Source organism: Rhinolophus sinicus, linkage group LG01 (assembly GCF_036562045.2).
Source record: "Rhinolophus sinicus isolate RSC01 linkage group LG01, ASM3656204v1, whole genome shotgun sequence".
Classification (NCBI taxonomy): domain Eukaryota; kingdom Metazoa; phylum Chordata; class Mammalia; order Chiroptera; family Rhinolophidae; genus Rhinolophus; species Rhinolophus sinicus.
The window spans coordinates 67,960,810-67,984,257 of NC_133751.1; the positions used below are offsets into that span (position 1 = coordinate 67,960,810).

A 23,448-nucleotide genomic window follows, 5' to 3' on the forward strand; every position below is an offset into this window, starting at 1 on the left:
TGAGATATGCCAGAGCCCTACCATCTGTTTAATGGGCTAATTATGTTTGCCACATGCCTACTTCACAGGAATACCATGAGTGAGGCTGCCAAACATCATACAAATATATATGTTTGTATATATAGATATAAAAGTATACACATAAATAAAATCATATACATATAGAACCGCCTCCAGCATTGCTGAGCTTCATTCTATCTTTTACTATCAGAATACATCATGGCCCATCACCTAAGCCCAGCTGGGCACTGTCCAGGTTTATTATAATGCATGCCGTGGCCATCAGACTGAAGGGGACAGGGGGTAGAAAGTCACGTTCTATGTACATACTTATCTTTGCCTGTTGGAACTGTGCCCCATAGTCTCCCTGTTCAAATCTTGACATTTTAGCTTCATAATTAAGACAATCAAATTTTATGATACTTTACGTTGCGATAGCCAAGGTTTTAACTCCTTTTCAGAAAGAATATCTTTTTCCCCTTATTAAAGAAGTAAAAAGGTCTGGCCATTCTTAAACCATGCCTTTTATATAAGGCTACAACTTTTTATTTACAAAGGCTACTGTTTTTCTCTTCTGTGCCACAGCTTCTGTGTGGGGCCTGTTCTTAACGCTAACCTGTTGGTCCCTTTCTGAGGACCCTGACACTTTTCATCTTTTTTCTCTGGTGTTTTCTGAGCACTTCCTAGGTGTGTGCTCAGTGACGCCACTTACCACAAGGGCCAATTATGGCTTGCTAGCCGACGAAAATTATCACTAGATCCCAAGTTGGATCAACCTAAGTTGCTTCTTGGAAATGGGGCTTGAGCTAGGTAGGTCTTGAAAATAGGCGGAAGTTTTAAGCAGTAAAGGGAGGTAAACGAAGGGCATGCTAGGTGAAGGGAATTAAGGTAACAAAGGAACAGGACAGAGATGAAAAGGGGCGAGTCAAGAGTAACTGAAGTGCCTACTCAGGATCTGATACAAGCTCCAGGTACTGGGTTTTCTGTGTGGCTCCTTTGTCTATGTAAATGCAAGTTGGTGAGCTCTGGGTCTTCTTGGCTTAGAGGATGCAGTGGCTTGAGAAATATGGAGAGAAATATCGACACCAGACTATAAATCCAATATGTAGCATTCTCTTTGGAAAAAAAAAAAAAAACAGTAACAACATATTAAACTAGCATTGATATACATTTTACTAAGGCTTTTGTAAGATACAGGAGTATTTTTTAAAGCTTCTTTTTTTTCCCTGAGTGTTAGAATGTCTTCGTATACTGCCTTAACTAAAGTGAATTATTCAAACAGAGCTGTTTTGTTTTGTTTGTTTTATTTTTACAGCTTTATGCTTACCAGGGATTTCACAAACAAGTTGGAAGAGAAAAAATAGCCAGGATATAAATATAGAAATAACCCTATCAGATGAGCTTGCATGAGTAAGGACCTGTAACGAGGATGAGGAAGAGTGTTTGTCAGTGCCAGAGTGATCATGTTTTTGTCTTAGGCATGTAAGTCTGATTTGAGAAGAAACACTGATGTAGAAAGAAAGGGAGAATTAGTCCTCTATTATTTTCCCATGTAGCTAAAGAAAAAATGACTTGAATATTTACGATGGCATTTCTAGAACCCAGAAACCTAAAACCCAATGCAAACCACATAGACAGATAGGGAGAAAGCAGTGTTCACCAAAATGAGAGGACACGGGGATTACTCTGTCATCTTCTCTTACTTTAAAATCATCAAATATTGTAACTGGAAAGACTCTTGAAGACCATCTAGTCCAACACTCCCCTTTTACATATGAGAAAAGTGGAGACACAGGAGGCATTTGATGACTTGCAACAATCATGCAACAGTTGACAAACAGGGCAGGCCACCCAGAGCTTCTGATTTACAATCAGATGCCTTCCAGCCAAACCATTCTGCCATTTCTTCAGTTTCTCTGTAATCATTTTAGAGAACTCTGACTTTGCCTTATCACACAAATGTTGCTTTGTGTATCTTGATTGTCAACAAGCTTCTCAATTAATTGCATTGGATTAAAGTTTATTTTATAATAATAAATTGTCAGATACTCATAAATCATTCCAAAAATTAAGATGGGTTCTCGGAAGTGTTCTGAGTATTCTACAATTACAGAGAAGCTCACTAGATAAACATAGAAGCCTCTTTTTCATAAGAATCCTATCATGTCTATACGAAGGGCTCATATTATTAAAGCTCATATTAGGTGTTTCAAGGTTTCTGGAGTCCAAACAGTTGTTGGAATGCAGTTGTTGGAATAGGTCAAACCGATGTGTTCATTCACCCCCTCTGAGTTGTCCCAGAGACATTCTTAAACTGCTGTGCCTTTGTAAGGAAGTCGTTACCACGTCCACCAGTATCACCAGTCCCTACAATCATCAGCGTGGCCAGTTGCTACATACTGATTGTCCATCGGGTTCAAAAAAAAAAGCTGTGCTTGGTGTTTTACTGATATTTTGTTCCATATAAGAGGAGAAAGGACAAAGTGAGAGTCTGACATAGCCTAGCTCCCTTCTGTGAATGAAAAGTCTCCCACTGACAATAAGCATTCAATAAATGCTTATTGAAAGGGGGAGTAAAGCACCTACACTTTCTCCTTTTCAAAAAAGTTTCTGGTTCATTTGAAAATGAACTTAAGCTTCTGATGCATTGTTGTGTGGTTTGCTGCACCACATATGGCTATTAGGATCTACTTGTCAGCAACAATCCAGAAATACTGTTGCAATGCAAGATAATATAATCGTCCACTTTTACATTTTAAGTGTGTGTGACCCACCAACAACTTGTCCAGGTGCCAAACACACCACTGTGAAGGAACTGGCTGATACAGAGTCCCGAAATTTCAGGTAAATGTAATCACCTCACAACTGCAAAGAAGAGCTAGGTTTTGAAGTCCAAGAGGAGAAGAGGCAAACCTCCTGCTCTTCTAGAAGCAGGAACCATTTGGCAATATATTCACAGCTGTTAGAGGGAAAAGCCTTTTGTGAAGAAAGGTGATAAACTAAATGTTTATCAAAACATTTAGTCCACCAGCGTCCCAACTCTAAGAACAATTTACTTCACAAAGCGAATGTAATAAGCAGAAGAGTCTGGCCCCATCAGCCACATCCCACCACTGTGGTTCTGTTGTTATGTGGGGTGATTTAGTGGTCAAGATCCCTACTGTTTTGCATTTGGATGTCTGTGAGAAAAACCTAGAACTCATTTCCTCCAGAAACCACATCCATATGGCATGTAGCAAAGATTACCAGAGAGCAGTTGTAGAGGTTTTATTATCAACTCCAGTCAGGTTTGCTCATGGGGGAAATGGGACATTAGTAATTTCCCTTCCTCGTCCTCTCTCGTCTCTTTTTATTCTTTTTCTTTCTCTTCTTTCGTTCTTCTAGTCAAAACTCATTTGCTTAAGGATTTGAAGAATATTCCAAAAGGAAATGGGGAGAGTAAATCCTATTTTGAGGGAACACACAACCATCCTGACATATAACGATATCCATATGCCTTTCTATATTCTTAAACAACGGGAAAGCATGTAGAATAACCCAGGGGCTGGTCTTCAAAGTGGGTGTTTCCTAGCACATTCTTTGGTGAACTGGCCTTGTCCACTGTTTCATGTTATTGACCAATCAAAAAAGAGGAGAAAGTTTTCCGTCTATGGGCCTAGCCCAAATGAGTGGCAGGATGTAACCTCCATCTGTAATTTTCGATAAAGTCCTCCCCAGGTCCAATGTACATGATATCTAGAGCTACTGGGCTCCAGGGAAGGTACTCTCAAAAAAATATAGCCTACAGTGATATTTCTGAGGATGGCTATGATAAGGCAGCAAGGAAATGGAGACATGGATGTTACAAACTTACATATATTTTTTCCTCGTAACACTTTCAAACTTGCTATCTAGAGCCCATATTTTTCCCAAGCAAATTCATGGTATAAAGGAAAACTTACTTTCGTAATTATGTAAGTGTCATTTTTTTCAGCCTGTCCTATTGTTTTGCTTTTTTGGTAATCACCTTAATGGGTGGCTGAGTAGGGACCATGTATGAAAAGACCTCGTCATGTCTTACAAGGCAGAGACTATGCTCATGGGAAAAATACAAGTCTTCAGACGCAGGGTTCTTTCTACCAAAGAAAGTGGCTCAGAGAGCAGCGTCTAATGCTGTATAGACTACATGGTGGAACATTACAGCCATGTTTTCAGTCGCTCTTCACTCTCTGGAATTTTATGCAATACTGTAGCCAAGAACCTTTGAAATAGCTCTGTCTGGTCAAACAAAAAGTAGAAAAGAAAGAACCATTTGAAAATTAAACGTAGTTGGTGCAAGTTCGTAGTCAATCTAGCAAAATGTCTACTCACCCCCACCTCCTTATACCCCCCTCCAATCTTTAGGGTTTTCATATAGTAATGGAGTGTTGGAGAAGGTGTCTGTCGGGTGTGTTTGGGGTTCTTTGCTGTCTCCAATACTTTGAAGAAGAGTGCTTATTTCCTACAGTTTATTAAACCAGCTCAGTTAAACATACTGGTCATCAGGCCCTGTGATGCATGATTATTCATTATTATTTTAAAATCCAAATAAAAATCAATTGTGCTGGCCCCTTTCTCCCTCTGCCTCCTCCCTGTCTGTTTCACTTTACTGTGAGGCCCTGGGAGTAGTGTGTGTGTGTGTGTGTGTGTGTGTGTGTGTGTCTGTCTGGGAGGAAGACAGACTCCCTACCTGTAAATGGCTTGCTATTATTAGACGTTCAGTTACCAGGGGTTATGTAAGACAATTGAAGCTCTGTTTTTTAACAGAGACATGATTCATGCTGCTTGTAGTAACAGTAACCACCTCCAAACGAGACAGAAACCAGACGCAGACAAAGGCTGCAGAAATCAATGCCGACGCGGTACAGCCATTCTGCTGATACCCTCTGCCTTTCAATCAGAGCACTTAGGTTATCAGGAGAGGAGGCTTCTGCTCATTCTGGGTCTTTTCTGTCTCCTGGGGCTGCCAGGAGAACTCATGTGGGCTGGAGCTATGTGCGAGAGAACAGGGGGCCTGGGGAGCCCTGACGTCTGACCTTCCTCCCCAGGGTCTCTCCAGCATTTCAGACACACCTGGAGGACCAGTACTGTGACCTGCACTGTGGCTCAGAATTCTCTGTAGCTGCTACTCAGAAAGGTTGACGCTTGAGTGTTTGGCTCACCCACACGGCTCACTTGCTGAAGTGATGCTCTGTACCATTGCTGGACAGGAGAGGAGAGAGTGGGATTTGAGCCGGTGCCAGCGCTTTATTACAGCCTCTCCCAAAACCTGAATGGAAGTGCACTGGCTGTCAGCTTCCACACACCCGCGGGACTCTTCCTGCTTCATTCTTGAGACTATGTTGATTCAGTACCTCCCAGACTGCAAAGCACTTCCACGTGCATCAGCTTATTTTAGCCTCATGGCTTTATGAGATCAGCAAAGCACACGTTAGTAACCAATACCATTCGACAGATGAGAAGAGATGCAGCCGGAAGGTAATTATGTCACGCATGGACTCCTTGCGCCTGAGTTCATAAAGTTCAGAAAAGTCAGCGACTTGACAACGGTCACACGGCTAGTTCTTCACAGATCCAGGAAGACGTGGCAGATCTTGTGATTCTCTGTCTAGTGCTCTGCTTCACAGATTGGCTGCAAAGCTCATTGGCAGCCATGGCGTTTGGGGGAGAAAAAGTATTTTCTGCTGAAAACTTCGGTTTTAGATTAAGTTCTACTGCTCAACTGAACTCTCCCTTCCCCACCTCAATCTTCTCATTTGCATAACTCATGATGGGGAAAAGTCATTTGTAGAGAGCGTTTGTGAAAATACCACATAGCCTTTAAGGTGTCTAAATCAATTGAAGCTTTGACAATGGGTGACATGCAGGAGAGAGATGGAGAGATCCCAGACCTCACCCAGTACATAAAGTAAACCATTTTTATTACAAAAAGAAGGCACTGAGATACACTTTACTGTAGAAACTGCCCATGGCTCTCAGATAACAGCATCCTTGATGCAGTGGCCCAAATGCATCCAAAAGGTAGGCCACCGTCCATTTTCACGCCTACATATGTAAATTGTCCAGAAAGGCAGCTCTACACCAGAGCATGACCGAAAAATAGCTAAACCATTTAGCTTCACCCACCCAGGAATCCCCCACAATAAAAGTTCCAGTTTTCAAAATACTTATGTATTGGTTACTACTAATAATAAATACTCTATTGTTATGCATTTTAATTAAGGAACAACACAGAATTTTCTATTATAGAATTTTTACCATTATCCTACTAGTTTCACACATTGCATAGTAGTCTATACCTATTTTAAAGTAAACATAAGTAAATGTTCTCTATTATAAATAGGTTTTCATTAAATCTTTTTTTTTTTTTGGATACCACCTTTTATCCAGGAAGGTAGCAAAATACTTCACAGGCTGTAGTTTAATGAAATGTATTTTCTCTTCTGCTAAAACATGAACATCGTTTGTCGCTGCAGTTTTAAGGAAGAAAGCTATACTCTGTTATCTCACATAATAAAACTCCCTGACGAGACATCAAGAGACCAAATTTCTAGTTCTAGCCTCACTATTAGGAAACCGATTAAGTCCCAACTTAAGATAACATCTAATCCGAAAAACTCAAAGCCCCTTAATATCTGGATAGTGCACACTCACCTGAGACATACACCTGCTCTGTGCTCTTATGTGATGTGGCAGTAAAAGATCTTTATGGGAAAGATGGAGTTCATTGCTTGGGAGTTGCATTTTGTGCTAGTGGCAGCCAAGCTGCCTTGACTTCTCCAAAGTAATGGGTCTCCAGACTGACCCGAGAGATAGCGGTTGGAATATGACTGGAAGGCAGGAGCACATTCGGCAAAGTGTTGCTGCACTATAGACCAGGCGCAGTGATGAGCAGTGCATCCTCCCACAAGACTGCCCTTGACTTCTCCTGTAAGAAAACAGCCTTTTCTTTTTCATCAGGTCACCACAATTCAATGATCACGAATGCTGATCTCCTCATTGATAGAGAGGCATTTATTCCAGCGGTTCCTTTTGTGGATCCTTGGATGTTCCTAGATTATTTTCCCCTTCTCCCCATTCGGTGCCAACTAATGCACATTCTTATTTTCACCTAAGAAAGGAGCTGCCTTTGCACTTCTAGATCCGTCCTTCCTCTCCCCCCAGAGCATACGTGTTATCATTTGCAGAGGTGATGATGGCGCTGGTGCGCGGTGTTTCTTCCCAACAAGGTGGTGGTACTTTCCACCTGGGCCTGCAGCGTACTAAACTGTCCCAATAGCTACAGAAATCAAGTTTTGACCTACCAGGCCTCAATGTCATCCATTTCTGTCTATGGCAACCATCGACACGGTTATAAGCCAGTGCTATGCACAAAGGGCCACACTAGGTGCTGCTGAAGTTTCTGCAGTTTATAAAACAGGTTCCTGCCCTAGAGAATTTACATTCTCATCAATGATACAGAAAATAGGCATTAAACTATAGCCATTTATCTGAGTGCTAAATGAGTGACAGAGGTCAAGATGGGCCAAAGCAGTTTTCACAAGGAAAAGTTGTATACGGGATAGATGATTTAATATGGGCCTTGAAGGAGGGGAAAGGCCTAGATGAGAAAAAGATGCTCAAGGCATTCCAAGTAGCCAAAATGATATGTTCAGGGACCCAGAGATACAAATGTGCTCCGAAGTTAACTGGTTTAGGCCAAATACAGTATTGATGGAAAAGAAATCTGAAAGGACTTATTTGGTATAGATTCAGTGAACTTGCATACCCAGGCTAAAGAGTTTGGAACCAGGGGAAATCCCCTGACACGTATTTTCTCTAAGTATATTCTGAGGTTCGTCAATGTTCCATTACAAAGGTGGGGGTTGGGGAGGAGGTCTGTCATCCAGTAAGTTTGGACATGGCCAGGGTCTTTGGCACCTTCAATATCCTTACACACAGTATGAGTTTACAAGAGAGAGATAGTGTGCAGGGTTTCCTGTCATTGTTTAACCAAACAACTTGTTTTAAGGTCCCTCTTGAAGTTCTAGTGCTCTATAAAATTCACTGTGAGATACAACACCTGGAAAGACTGTGTAGGGCAAGAGTTGAAGGCAAGGAAAACACTGCACTGCGGTGATTAACCTAGTTCTATAAGGAGTGGATGTGTCGTCAACTGCAGAGAAGACCATCACCTCTGGTGGAACCAAAATGGAAGGGTAAAGATCACAAGCAGAGAGAATACCTCCAGGATAGGAAGAAAGTGTAGAGAGAGGTACAGCTAAATCTTGAGAAAACAAAATGAGGAAAATTCAGAGATATTGAAAAAGGAGATGAGAGCCAGCAAGCTTACCACCCTGGATGGTCAAGATCCTCTTACTAATGGAGGAGGGAAGGTCCTCAACTGAACGAAAGAATGGAGACTGGAACTTGGTAACACGGGACTTACTAGGCTCGTACTTGGAAATAACACTGAGTGAGGGTTCAGACGGCATGGATGTATCGGGTTTTGTAGTAAGAGTGGGAAGGAATGGTACGTTTTGATAGGGACTCAGGGATGAAGAACATAAGGAGAGGTCCTGTATGTAGACAGTCAAGGAGCAAGGAAATCTGGAGGGTTATTGAAAGTAATGTGGCAATGGTGGATTATGGGGTAAGGTCAGACTGAACAGAGATGTCATAGTGAAGCCATCGGGAGCCGAGTGATGGACCAGCTGAGAAGAGTAGATTCCTTAGGCATCCAGGAAGAGAAGTTCTCAAGCTGTGGTTGGAACACTTGAGATCAAATGTGAGGTCTTGAAAGACTAAATTGGAATGAAAATGAGGCCTAAAAAGTAGCTGAAGAAGATGGTGGTAAAAGGTCTGTTGTAAAAAAACAAAACAAAACACGGTAATGGGTTTGTGGATTGAAGTCCAGAGGGAAAACATAAATCAAGTGTGGAAGGTTTTGGAGAAGGATAAAAACAGGTTCAAGAAGGCATTAGAGGACCCTGGTGGAGAACCTATAGTACGAACCTGTGGCGAGGACCTGAAGTGAATAGGGGTGGGATGAAGGTGGCAGATCTGCGGTGTAGTGATCACGTGGGTAGGTTACGACATAGAGCGTTGTGGCTAACGCCTGGCCTTTACGCCCTGCTTTGCTGCCCTGTGGCTTCGTGACTCACGGCAAATAACTTCACCTTCCGTAAACGTCAGGTTCTTCATCTATAAAATTGGAAGGGTGATTATAAGAAATAAAGTTAGACAATGTCTGAAAAGTGCCAAGCACAATGCCTGCCACACGTAAGCATTGAGCAAACGCAGCCCAATGAGTGTGATGGGAGCCGGAAAAGGGAAGTGGTGGTCTCACCTTGGAGACAGCAACAGTGTGTTCTCCGGGGTAAAGCCATTTTGATGCTCCTGGGGACCTGTTTTTCCATTTAGCCACAAACTGTAATGATCAGTCCCAACATACTCAGTGCAAGAGGCAAGGTGTAGATACCTCGGATGTAACACCGATCACATGCTGCTCCGTACATCGTGCTCATGTTGGAATCCTCAGTACAGAGTTTAAAATGACCTTACAACCAGGACCTGTGGTAGGCTTCTGGACAGGAAGATTCCAGTGTCAAATGACTTAGAAAAGGAGTTTCCATCATCAGGTATTCATTAAAACCGGAAAAACTATCACATATGTGTGTATATATGTATATATGCATATGTATGTGTGTGTTGAGATAAATATATATATATGGTATAGATATATGACATATGTGTATATATATATCATATATACAGAAGGTGACAAAAAAATGTATACACATTTTAAGAAAGGAAAACTATTAACATTGTAATACTCAATATATATACCGATAACAAAAGATGAATACAAGTCACGTTTGACTTCTGCAATTACTAGAGGTGCACAAAGTGGTTACCATCAGCATCTAGACACTTCTGATTACGGCGAACTACTGCTTGAGCAACGTTGACCAAAGTGTCCACTCGTATATATTTTTTTTCGCATCCCTGGTATGTATATATATAATACAGATATATGATATATATATACATATATATATATACACACACATATATATTATATACATATTATATATATATCATACTATATATATAGTATGATATATAGTATGATATACATATCACCTGATCCCAAAGATCACTTATTTTAAAAACAGGAATCAACTGTATACACCTTACAGTGCCAAGGATCCTGGGATGTGCAGGTCTTATTAACGGAGTTTGTGAACTGCCAAGGAGGAATCCAGAGGTCTCTATGGAGAAAATTAACATAGATTTAATATGACAAACAGTGGGACCTTCTACTGGCTGGGCTATCGCAGGGGTCTTCAATCCATCAGAGGTGTTTCTTCTGGACATGGGTGTTAACTAGTGGTTAATTAAGGAGCTAAAATTTTGTAAAGTAAAACATGTATTATAGCATCAGAAAGCTGAAGCTGGGGTTCCTGATTAGTTTGTCTGGCCATGAGGCTGCGATGCTTCCCTTTAACCATTCATTAAATGGTTTTCTCACCAGTTTCCAGAGAGGTGGAATTAGTGACATCAGACTTGGGAATTCGTTTTAGGTAATTAGTTAAAAAGTTAAAAGTCAAATAGATTTCTTTAACAGGTTTAATGGTTTAACAGGTTTATGAGCTACTTAATTTCCGCTTCTTTCTTCTCAGGGGACTATTAAAGTTTTAAGGGACCTTAAAAATCATAAAATCCACCTTTTTCTTACAGATGGAAATACTGAGCCACCTAGAGGTGAATGACTCATCCAAGGTCATCCAGCTAGTTCTACAATTTCTCTCTTTTCTACTCTTACTCCTTTTAATTCTCCCTTCTTTTTTCTCTCACCAACATTCTGTTCCCCCACAACCACCCCTCTGCTGATTATTTCTTGGACTTACCCTTGCTTTATGAAATTTCCTGTGCCTCAAATTATGAGATAGTAGGTCTTAGCCAATTAGTAACCCTTCCCCACTAATTCATCACTACATTTGGGACAACGAAAGGAGGGAAGTGGAACAATTTTAAATTTACTGTGATCTTTGAGACAGCTTTATCTACACCTGGGAATTGCTGTTAGACAATTAAGGTTAGTAAAGCTCGTTGAATTTCTCAGAGGATAGGTGTTATTTGAATTACTACCAGATAATTATTGTTAAAAATAACAACAATGTAAAAAATGGGAACTTTACATGTTAGAGATATTATCATTTTAATTTCTAAGGGCTTTCCGAAAGCCCTGGGGCATCCAGAAATGATTTTTTTTTTCATAGTGTGCTCATACCAGAAACTCCTTGAATTCTAATGCCTGATGACCTGACAGACTGGCCCAGAATCAGAAGCCAGTTGAGCCTTGTGAGCTGCTAGCCAAGTTATGTATCTTGAACTACTCCAACCCTCAGTGGGAAGGCCAGTGTCAGACGTGAGGCCTGTGGTAACCAGACCAGTGTCATCAGCACCACCTGGGAGTTGTTAGAAATGCAGAATCAGATTCCATCGCAGACATGCTGAGTCAGAAATCCCGGGTGATTCACTGGTTCATTAGAGTTTGAGAAGACGGATTTAAGATACAGAAGACCATTCTCACCTTCAAATAGAAAGGAGCTAGGAAGAAGCTGTCCTTACTGATAGTTTCTGGAAGAGTTCCTTCACCTGAAGCCTGTGCCCCCAGTTCTTTCAGTGACTCTGAACCATCATGGAAATAGTATAGCATCTTTCTTGTGCTGAAATCGCAGTGGGAATTAGAGACGTGTCCATGCAGTGTGGGAGCAGTTGCTGTACAGCGAAAAAGCACAGATTTACAGTCAGAGAGATCTAGGTTTGGATTCTGACCTCACTATCCACAGCTGTCTAATCTTGGAGTGGTTACTTGAGGTCTCAGAGCCTCACTTTTCCTCATCCACAAAATGGGTATACCAATGCCTACAGGATGGCATCGCTGTGAGGGTTTAATGAGAATGTATTTACATATAAAAATGCCTGCTGCAGTCCCTGACAAGAAACTTAGAAACTCTAATACATGGTAGCTATTATTGTTAGTATTATCTTTTTTGTAAGCTCTAGTTATGAAGGCCCCATCTGTCATTTTAGAATGGTTTGGTGTGATTTCTAAAGACTAAGAAGGGCCATACTAAAATAAGACCTCTGCAGAAAGTTCCTTAGGGTGATATGTGGCGCACTGTGTTATATAACAGCTCTGTTCTCTAAGGGCTTCCAAGACAGATCTTCAGAGACATCAACAATAAAACAGGCTGGAATGAAAATGACCCCCTGTCTCCTCTGCCTCTGACACCATCAAGATCCTTGCCAGCTGGGTTCCAAGAGCAGATTCTTTATTACAGTGATGATGTAAGAGGCAGAGAGAACAGCTGTGTTTCCAAACTCTAGGAAGAATGTGTGGCCCCAGCAGCCTCTCAAAATTATCTGTCGACTTAAAAACTGACTACATTGGATATGGAAGTCATTGAAAAGGAATAAATATGAAACTTCATGAAGTCATTTTCACTGAGTCTTTTTTAGAGGATAACCACCCTTTAAGCAATAAAACATGACACCCCATGCAGTAGTTCTGATTAATAGGCCCTCAGGTGTGTGTTAAGGCAAGAGGGGAAATAAAAAGAAGGGGATAGGTGACAATTTGCCGAAAAATGAAAGGGAGAGCCTAACAGCGGGCTGTGGAGCTAAGAGTTTGATTAAAAGACAGAAAGATTGTGTCCCCATTTAATTATAAAATGTACAATTTAAATCAAATGTTAGGCATATTTAAAATGTACACTTATCTAATTACACAATGGATTTGGATGCTTCCAGGTGATTTTTCACTGCGATGTACTAGACATATCAATCAGTGATTGCCTTTATCATTTTCATGTGGTTGCCAGGGGGAGAGAAGACACGGTAGCGCTGTCTGGTGAGGTATTGATAAGCTGTGCAGCCATATCATGCTTTAGTAAGAACTCTGAAGAGCTCTTGGATCCTTTTTTGCTGTTTATGTGGCTATTGGGGTGTTGATATTTAATGGACATTGCAACGCATAGCATGGCTTCACCATACTGGCCGAAAAGAATATGATTAATATGACCACGGTGTTCCTCTGCTGAGTAACAATGGGTAAAGAGCTCACCTGGGAGAGCCAGGCTGGGAGTGCTGTAGGCTAACATTTAAGAGCTGAGTTTTTGTGGCCATGTACAAACTACTGAGATCCCCTGGAAAAGTCTGGTTTCTTCACTAGGTAAACACTGTTATCCCCACAGCACGTTTGGTTCAGCTTTTCATCTTGTGGTGAGAGAAAATGATTCTGTTTGAGGATGACGATAGAGACGAGATTAAACAATTACTGTTTCTTCTAGCACAAGAAGAGAACAAGGGAATTAGAACAGACTTGGGAGCAGTAATCTTTGTATTTCTACAGGTAAATTGGTGGTATAATGGAAGAAAAATAAGTAAAAATGTAAGCTTGTAGGATAAATACTGGGCAAAGCTAGGTCAAAAAGAAGTGCTGATGGGCATAATAGCAAGATTGCGAATACTTATGTTTCTGTAAGATAATGAATTGAACCATAGAATTACAGCACGTTCTCACCAAGTAGTGCAACTGAACCTACTGCTTTCCCAAAGCATGAGAAATACCTTCATTCTGGTTTTTGCCCTGAGCGTATCACCCCAGTAGTGTTTGCAATATTGTCATTATTGTTTCTGCTGGTAATGTTAGAAAGGTTTGCTTCCCTAGTCTTTAAATCCACGATCATTTTTAAACATCATTGAACTATTAAAAGGCGTTTATTTGTTCAGTTTATTGAAGTGAATAACTGAAACAATTTTTTTTTTTTTTTTGGAACCCAGTATACCCTTGTAGACGATGCGCCGCCCACCCCTCACTCTCTCTGATCTTCTCACTGCTGATGGTCTGCTGGGCCCACTGGTGTTGAGCAAGTGCTGAGAGATATTTAGAGACTTGTGACCTTTTATATCAGTTATCATTGGTCAGCCACTAACAAGGATGTGGCCTTGAGCAAGTCCGTTCCCATAATCCCCTCATCTGAAAAATGAGGGGGTTGGAACAGATAAGCTTTAAGGTCTTTCCAATTCAGTCTTAGTTTCCATGACTCAAAGCAAGACTCTTCAGTCCTTTTAAATTTGGTTCAGCAGACATCAGCTGAGCGTAAACCTGTGTGCAAGGCATGGCACACTACAGGGTATACAATGTAAAAATTGTCTCTGTCTTCAAGGAGCTTTTAGAGGGTGGAGATAAATTACACAAATACTACAGTCCATTGAATGTGCAAAAGGAGTAGTGCAGAAGTGCTTAAGGATTCAGGAAGGGCACTTTCCTTTGGGAAATGCTTCATAAATGAGGTGATATTTGGATGGCTCTTAAAGAAGCTACATGTAGATCTTGGGGAAAAGGGAGGAAAACCATGCCTGTGGTGAGAAAGAGTGGGACTTTGCAGCACTGGAGAATGGACTGTAGAGATAAAACTAGGAAATTAAATTGGGGCTATATTGCAGGAGCCTTGAATGCCAAACTGAGTTTGAATGTAATCCAGTAAGCAAAGAGCAAAGGACTGATATGTTGAGAATGGTACTTTAGAAAAATAATTGTAGTGGTGGCGTGAAGGATGGGCTAGAAGTAAAGAGAATCTAGAGGAAGTGAAGCCAGTTAGGAGGCTCTCCCAGAAGTCCTGGCAACAGGTGATAAAAGGATAAATCAATGCTCGTATTGAGTCAGGAAACACAGCCTGAGTAAAAGCCACAGGACTTGGCAGCTGATTGGATCTGGGAAGTGAAAAAAAAAAAAAAAAGGGGAATGCTTAGAGATGACTCCTCAATTGTAGGCCCAAGTAACTGGATGACAATTGTCCCAATGTCAGGAAATGAGAAGGCTGGAGAAGGAACATATTTTGAGGGAAAGGCAATGAATTCTTGTTTAAACTTTCTGAATTAGAACTGTCTGTGCAGTATGTGATGGATATGTGAGCCTCTCAACGTTAGAAGTGGCATCTTATTCATCTTTTCCAGGTGCCTAGTAGACGCTATCTAAACACTCAATGATGAATGGATGAAGGAATGAATGAACAAATGAACAAATTGATGAAACAATAACCAGCAGTTATTTAGAATGTGGGTCTGGAGCTCTGTAGGTAGGCAAGAACTAAAGATAGCTATGTGGGTGTTCTCTATGGAGAAGTGATTGTTGAGGTCGTGGAGGGTGGGTGTAGGCAAAGCCTGAAGAGAGAATCTTGAGGAATATCTACATTTGGGGAACAGGAGAAAGAAGACCAGCCAGTGAAGGAGGCAGAAGAGAGAACTGAAGGTAGGACCAGAGTCAGGATAATGCAGCCTCCCGATGAGAGGGGAGGAGAGTTTCAGGAATCAAGTGGTCATTGGAGCCCAACGTGGCCAGAGGGGTGAGGCCTGGGAAGAGGCCTCTGGGTGTGAGGCTGAGACAAATGGCAGTCAATTCTGTAGCCCTGCAAGCCGAACTACACAGGTTAGAGGATATGGGAGGAAATGGAGACTTCGTAGTGAAGGGCAGAGAGAAAGCAAGAGCTCAGAGAGAAAGCAAGAGCTCAGAAATGTGGCCAGGCCAGAAGGCATTCGTAAGAACTGAGCACTAAAGAGGTAGAAACTGCAGTGGAGTCAAAAACAGTGGACGAAGAGTCGGCTGTGCCAGGCTGAAAGACACGGGCCCCATTCCCCCACCCTCACCCTCCACCTCAGCTTCCCACTCAGAACCACAAAATCAGTTCCCTCTTCAGTGACAGGGTGCTGTAGATGCTCTCAGACCATACAGACAGTCAGGTAAAAATACTAAAATCGAGTCTGGATGACGTCCTCTCCACTCCCCCTTCCCTGACTTGCCATTCTCTGGTGCAAAGGTACAGGAGCCGCCTTTCCACCAAGCCCCACCGTTCCGTCTCTGCCAAAATGAATGATTGCCATCACCTATCTGTTTAACAGCCTGATTTGTGTTTGTTTCTCATCTGATCTAGATGCAGCCGCTCTCTGTTCCCTGCCCCAATGACCATCTGCACTAGGCCCAAGCCTTGGAGTGATTTACCTGAAGAGTGACACCATTTATTTGGAAACTACTGTGAGTACATTATGCCTCCAATGAAAGGACTCTTAGTTCACTTTGTTTAATTAAAAAAAAAAACACACACCATAGTAAAAGCAGATGAAATTTTAGATGGCTTCATCTCTTGGATGCAGCGAGGTAATCGGACTCAGTCCTGAGGTGCCCACAGCACGTCTCAGCTTCCAGCCTGCACTGCACACCCCGGGCGGCATCGCGCCTTCCTCCGCGGGCAGCTTTGCCCAGCTGGTTCTGAGCACCTCTTGCATGCACTGGGCTGTTCTGCCTGGTCATCTGTGCCCCTGCCTGAACCAGTGGCAGCTCCCGCCCGACGTGTTCACCTCTCATCACCCCACTGTGCCACTCTGTCGAATCTCACAGCAGCTTGTCATTTCATGCCACTTTGGTCAAATCCAGGAGCCAGCTTTCCTTGCCCATGTCTACCTGGGGTCTGAGCTGCATCTCTGTGCCCGGTAGTTGCCTCCTTGCTACTCTAAGGGTCCAAGGCCTGCCCCTTGGCACTCGGGGCTCCTTCAGCCACATCTTTAAGCCATTGTATCCAGCTCAGCTCTGCCCTCTGGAAGCATGGCTGTGCATATTGGGGTTAGTTCCCTCTGTGAAAGGCATTTATGTAGAAGTACAGCCCTTGCAAGGCAAGAGGCAGAAATAAGTTGGGGTAGGAGGTAGGATGCCTACAGGAACACTCTGATGAAAGATTGGTATCCAGTACTCATTAATCATTACTAAAATTAACAGATGAAAATAGGGGCTTTTGGGGATTTTTTTTTTACTAGAAAACCAGAAATTAAATTATTTAGAGGCTATGCATGCGGAATAACTTAATTACACATTTTAAAACAAAAACTCATTCTAGTTGTATTTGCAAGTTTTCTTATGTGGGATCAGGCAGGTGATGGGGTAGTATTTTACAGACACCTCTGTTACTAGAAAACACTACGTCCCTCTTAGGCTTCAGGTAGGATCTTCACCTTTATATTTTCTACGTTGTTAGCTATTCTGGCAAAAAGCAAACCCCAAGGGATAAAGCCAGCATTTTCTTTTGCTTTGTGTTGCTGTGTACTTTTCACGCTTTCAGTCACCTGAATTGGAATGGATGGTAGCAAATGTGTAGCTGACAGGCAGGCCCGCCCAGCCTGAACAGAGATGGGGACCCTCAGAGTGCCGTGCACGGTAATGGGGGTGAGTGGTTGGGACTAAAGACATGACACAAAGTCAAACATAGAGTTTCTTCATTTCATACCCATGCAAGGAACTCACCTGTGCAACACCTTCATTCATCCATAAGTTCCAGTGCAAGGCAGGCCTCAGAAAGGCCCACATCTGGATAGTTTTCCGAGTGTTGCTCCATCACGGAGGCACTGCGCAGGTGCAGGGAGCGCAGCTGCACTGGGATGCAGACAGGTTGCATAGTTTCTGTACCACGTGGGAGAGCAAAGCGTGTTCTGCCACCTCTATCTTCCTGTGCTGCAGAGAACCCAGATGCAGAGCCAGAAATCAGGACCTACAGTTTCCTGACAATCCCAAGGCAGCGCACACGTGCGCGTCTGTTTCTGCCATTAGAAGAACTTCACCTGTGCAGAACATCGTTGCCTGCTTTCACATTTCACAGATCCTAGAGAATGGACAGCTTGGGGCTCATCCTTGCAGTCTCTGCTCTTCAGAAACTCAGCTCCCTCATATAGTAAAGAGAAATAATAAGAAGACTTACAGAGACTTGCTAGGTACAAAAAGCAAGATGGTGAATAAAGTATAAGAATATGGACTGATTACTAAAATGTGTCTCATCCTGTGAGTTGCCAATGCCCTGGGCCAGAATTGAAGGCTTAGGGGTGGAAAGGAAGGGAGGGAGGGTTAGATTAAAAACCTACCCACTCCCACACCACCTGGACACCCATACTCAGTGTCCCTGCCTACCTGCCTGGATTGTTATAAAAATTAAATGAGAGAGTGTATATGTAGTGTCTGGCACAGCAGAGGTAAACTCAGTCAAATAAAATTGACGGGACAGTTACTATGTGCCAGGTACTGTTCTAAGCACTAGCGTTATGGCAGCAAACAAACAAGAATACCTGCTCTCATGGAGCTTACATTCAGTTTTCTTCTCTCATAGACAAATAGACAAACTAGGTATATGAACACCAAAAGAGAACTGATGTCATTTTATTTTGCTATGTCTTTCTTTCTAGAAAGTAAAATTGAGAGGAAAAAGGTGGAGGAATGGAGAGGGAAAGAATAGATATGCCAATTAGTCTCCTACCACCTCCAAGACACACACACACACACACACACACACACACACACACACATTCTCTGCCCTGATTTGTGGTCCAGAAGGCTGACCTCTGGACTACATTACCCAGAATGCTTTCTCCTCTGGCTTCCTTTTGACTTTGGCCTAAAGGAAACATCAGCAAGAGATGGAAAGCAGGAGGAGAGAGTGAGGTCATGGCATTTATTAATCAAGCCCCCCTTCCCAACTCCAGTTCTGACTGGACTTCGAGAACACCAGGCCTTCCCTTGCTCCTTCAGCGAAACGGTGTAAAGCTGAGATTTAACAGTTTTCCACCGCTGCTAGTCCCTGATGCTGCACCTACCATCCCTTAAGGGTCCCTTAACCTCATCTGTACCTCAGTGTACAGTCCTTTCATTAAACTCTCTTCAGTGAAAACCCTTGAGTGTGCCATCTGCTTCTTGCCAGGATCCTGACTGATACAGTGAGGGAGAAATACATTGAAAAAAAAAAACATTATAAATCAGCCTTGCCAAGAAGGTTAAAAAAAAAAAAAAAATGAGAGAATAAAACATTTTAATCACGAAAACATCATAAATGCATCTGAGAACATTAGACCAAGTAGTGACAGAATACATTGTAAGAACATGTGATAAGAGAATGCCGAAGGTTGGTTTTAATGCATAGACCATAGTGCTCAGGTTGGGTGGGCTCTATAAGCCAAGTGTGGCCTGCTTGACCCTCAGCCTCAGGAGGAGTTCTTGGTACAGCAGCAGCCATGACAAACACGTGAAAAGAAAGGAGGTGTCGGGGGGTTAATACCGTAAGATCGAAATGTGGAGGAACAGATTGCTTATCCTAGCATTCTTTCTGCCTTTGCTACAATTAGAATCCATTTGCCCCTGCCCAAATCTAGACATTGAAAAAGATAACTGAGATAAAGGAAGTGCCCTGTTATAGTTTAAATGATGAAAACCGCAAAACTGACGCTGTCTGTGAGGACAGCTACCACCAGTGGGCACTGGCCATGTGCCAGCATTGTACCAACCACTGGGCATGAGTGATCTCATTTAATTCTCCCAGCAGCCCTAGGAAATGGGTATTATTATTTCTACTTTACAGATGATGAAACTGAGGCCCAGAGAAGCAGCGTAACGTGCCTAGAGCACACAGTTACTAGATGGTGGAACTCAGTTCTGCCACCATCCCTCATTGGGGTGTTTGTTACTATCTGCTCTTTGTCCCCCACACCCAAAGCCTCTACTAAGACTTTCCCAATGTACTGTAGGGGAAGATTGGGGGCAGGGGGATGACATTACTGGTCTAACTTGTCATGATCCAATGACTAAGTAATTGTTCATCAAAAGGAGGTTCTTACTAATTCTTTCCTATCCAGCCAGGCTGATGAGCGGAGGGCGTGTTGATGTGCAGGAGACGGGGGGGAGCCCAGAGGAGAGAAAATTGGGAGAGGGAGCTAGAAGAGAGCACTCCTCTCTCAACAGACTCTGGAGACTGATAAGAGCTCACGCAGATAAAATATTTATTTTCCATATGTTGCAGAAAGCATTGCCATCACTGTATGTGTGCAATATGTGCAAAGAAGTGTGAAATATATACATCAAATGCCACCGATCTGGTTAATTTCCATGCATTTAACATGCTTGATACCCACCATTGCATCAATATGTTTTAATGCATATTTCTTTCCACATACAATATGGTCTAGTAAGGAAAGAGCCAGCATCATCCACAGCCCCATTCACTGCTATGTTTCAGCCCAAAACTTGCTGCCAGAGCCAGCACAAGGAGAGTTAAAATCAGAAGATCCTGCTGGCTAACCCAGCCTCGAGTCACCTTAAAACACCTTCCCAGTTCTTGAAGCGGCCTTTTTTTCATAACAGAAATCTTCGCAGTGGGGAGGCGAAAACGTTTTTGTTCTCTTTGGACAATTGGGAAATACTCAGTAAGAATGTCAGAACTGACCGTTGAAAGGCAGGTGCCTGCGGCCACACTTTTTTTCCTTTTTTTTTTTTTTTTTTTGAATGCAGAGCTCCACCAGTGTGGCGGGAGGAAGTGCACAATGATTGGTCTGTTTCTCTGTGGAAGTGTTCAGGGTACACCCAGTTTTGCTTTGCATATATTTACGAAACATCTGCCCTTTTCTTGTTCTTAAATCCTTCCCCCGCACCAGCCCCCTTTCCCCTTTCTCCTAGTTTCTTTCTTTGTTGTTGTTGGCTTGTCTAACTTTTTCATTGGAGCTTTCATTTTCCGGTTGAGGGGCGACTGCATCAGAGTGTATAATTTTAACATTGAGCGATGGAGGGAGGGAGGAAAGGGAAGGGAAAGGAAAAGGAGGAGAGAGAGAGAGAGAGAGAGAGAGAGAGAGAGAGAGAGAGAGAGAGAGAGAGCTGAAAAGAAAGAAAGAGGCTGAGTGGCCAGAGCTTGGCAAACCACACTTTGGCATGGTGACTAGGAGGAAGGATCTGGTCTGGTGGGGAGTTTGCCTCTCTCTGAAATGCTGCCTGGAGTCCGCCGGTGTGCTGCTGCCCTCTAAAGGCTCCAGGGGATAATACACAGCCATAAAGGCTTGGAGAGACTTGTCCTTCAATGTGCCATGTTTATATAATTGTTTTTACACAACCAGAGAAGGTATTTTCAATTAATCACTGCAGGAGTTGCTCTTTCCTCCTTAATAAACTACGAACTGCAGAAATGGGGTCAAAATAACAGCACCTATGCATTTCTAGACATAGACGGCTGCTATGTTTCAGTGTTTCTCAACTCCGGAAAAAGGAGTCCAAAAGGACTAGTGGAGAGAGTGAGAAGGAGAATGAATTGCTTCTTAGGACAGTGAGTAGCTCTGTGTTATCTGTGCAGTTGGGAAACAGCCCAGTGGTATAGACAAGTAAAGTGGTATTAGGCAAATGAGGGTATGAGCCCAATTAAGGCTCATGCCCTCAAGGCTCATACCCTCATTTGCCTAATATTTTCTGTTCATAGAAGTGGCCCCAGTGCCTGTTATGAACGTTCGCCAAAGGTGACCCTTGAGACAACAAACAGGAGGGTCTAGTGCAAGATGTCAGGTAGGAAGCAGAATCAAATCTAGGGAAGAAAACCAGGGCATTGATATAAAGAACAATACAATTTGTGCAGTCTTAAAAATAAAAGAGTAATCTCTACATGTACTCATGTTTGAAAGAGGGCTTCCTTAATTTCCTAAAGTACACATCTGAAACTAGCCTAGACTTGTCTAAGAGCAACAGAGATAAGTTTTTTGTTTTGTTTTTCTGTTAAGAGATACCTGTCATCCCTCTATTTAACTGGATCATGAGGACCAGCCGAGCTTTAGTGAGCAAAATGGCCCTACTCTTATCAAACACCCTTCATGGATTCAAGGAAAAAGTAACACGCAAGGTAGATTTCACTGGTACATAAAGAGTAGGAAACACAACCGGCATTCAGACTATAACTATTTTAAAAATATACTTTAATTTCAGCTCCATTTCATTCCATCAACAAACATATATTGAATGACAGCTTTGTCTAAACTACTCGGCTCAACAGTATACACCAGACAGCAAACTCTGGGAGGGCAGAAACTAGGCTTGTTTAATTCTCTAACCCATGCTGGCACATCATAGGCACATAATAAATATTTGTAAGATGAATGTGTGAATAAATGAAGGGGTAGGGAAGGAAGAAGGGAAGAGTGGATAAACACAGGGATTCAAAAATAACTCGGACATTTCCTTAGCCTCAGAGAGTTTACAGGATCATAGGGAAGGAATAAGCACGTCAATAACCATTGTTGAGACAAACTTTAGTGAGTAAAATAAAAGAAGTAAAAAGTGTTTGGGGAATTTCAGAGAAGGGTCAAAGGGAAGAGAATTTCAGAGAGAGAAGTCCTATCTGTACAGGGGGAATCAAGACAGTTACAAGATGGAGACAGCATTCAATACGTATAAAGGATAAGTATGATTTCAACGGTTAGAGTTGAAAAGGGAGCATTCAAAGCAAGAGAAATAATTTGAGCAAAAATGTAGAGCAAGGGTATAGCTTCCCCAGGATGTGCTGGGAATATTCAAGAAATTGGAGAGACCAGTATGGCCAATACGTAGGGCATGTGAGCTAAACGAGCAGATAGAAAACTCGCCGTGAGTGAGTGTCAAGCTAATGTGGTCGCCTCAGATGTAGTGAATGCAAAGCAGTGGGACAAGAGGAATCAAGGAGAATGGGAGCCAGAAGGTAAACAACAGTCTAAATAAAAAGCGTTTGGGTGATTGCATTGGAAATGGAAAGGAAACCCAGATGTGAAAACTATAAAAGAAACAGAATCGTCAGGACTTGACGACTTGGCTTCAAGGCAGAGGAAGGTATACATGTGAGCCTAAGGTTTCCAACCTGGTGAGAGACAACAGTGATAGAAATAAGGACCTTAGAGGTGGCACTGGTTTTCATGGAAAAAAAGGAGTTGAGCTTTGACTTTCATCTTGGTTACCTCCTGAAACTGAAAACCAGAAACCAGCTCCTTGAAGGTCCAAGTAGACACTCAGAATTTGAGGGTTAGTTCCACAGTCACTCATGCAACCCACAGTTGGTAAAAGATTTCAGTATATTTCTTCTCTTATGTTGGCTTCCTCCATACTGAAAAATGTCTCAAAGCTCCCCCTCTGTTTTCATCTTTACCATGCCACGTCTGCCCTCCTGCCCTCTGAAACAGCAGATTTTATTTCACAGCCTGTTGGACCAGAAACACAGCATGCTAATCATAACACCATATTCTGCGAGGGCCGATCTAACGACCCAGTGCAACAAATTTCAATACAAAATACTCTGTATGATGAGTCCATTGCCATGCTTATTGAAACAAGGAAAACATGGAAACAATTCTACTTACAACACATTCGGTACCACACATAATCTTCTACCAAAAAGTAAAACAAAATACTTTCTCTGGTCGCCGTGCACATAATAATAGGAAAAGGCACAGAGCAAAGGAAATTGGGGAGAATTATCAGGGTATGATTAATAATCCAGTTTGGCTGTGGCCTAGGGTACACGCAGTCTAAGTTAAGTATTTATTCATTTATATCCATATTGTCCTAGAGAGAGA

The 23,448-nt window shown here is 42.3% G+C and overlaps 1 protein-coding gene across 26 annotated transcripts in view; it reads left to right on the forward strand.

Annotated features, from left to right (window-relative positions):
• Positions 1-23,448, forward strand: part of ZBTB20 (zinc finger and BTB domain containing 20) — a 779,143-nt gene that overhangs the window by 688,694 nt on the left and 67,001 nt on the right. For all 26 annotated transcript variants that reach the window (XM_074331585.1, XM_019734851.2, XM_019734862.2 and 23 more), the window contains one exon: positions 16,002-16,102. The gene's annotated coding sequence lies outside the window, so the exon portion shown is untranslated. The remainder of the gene's footprint in view (positions 1-16,001; positions 16,103-23,448) is intronic.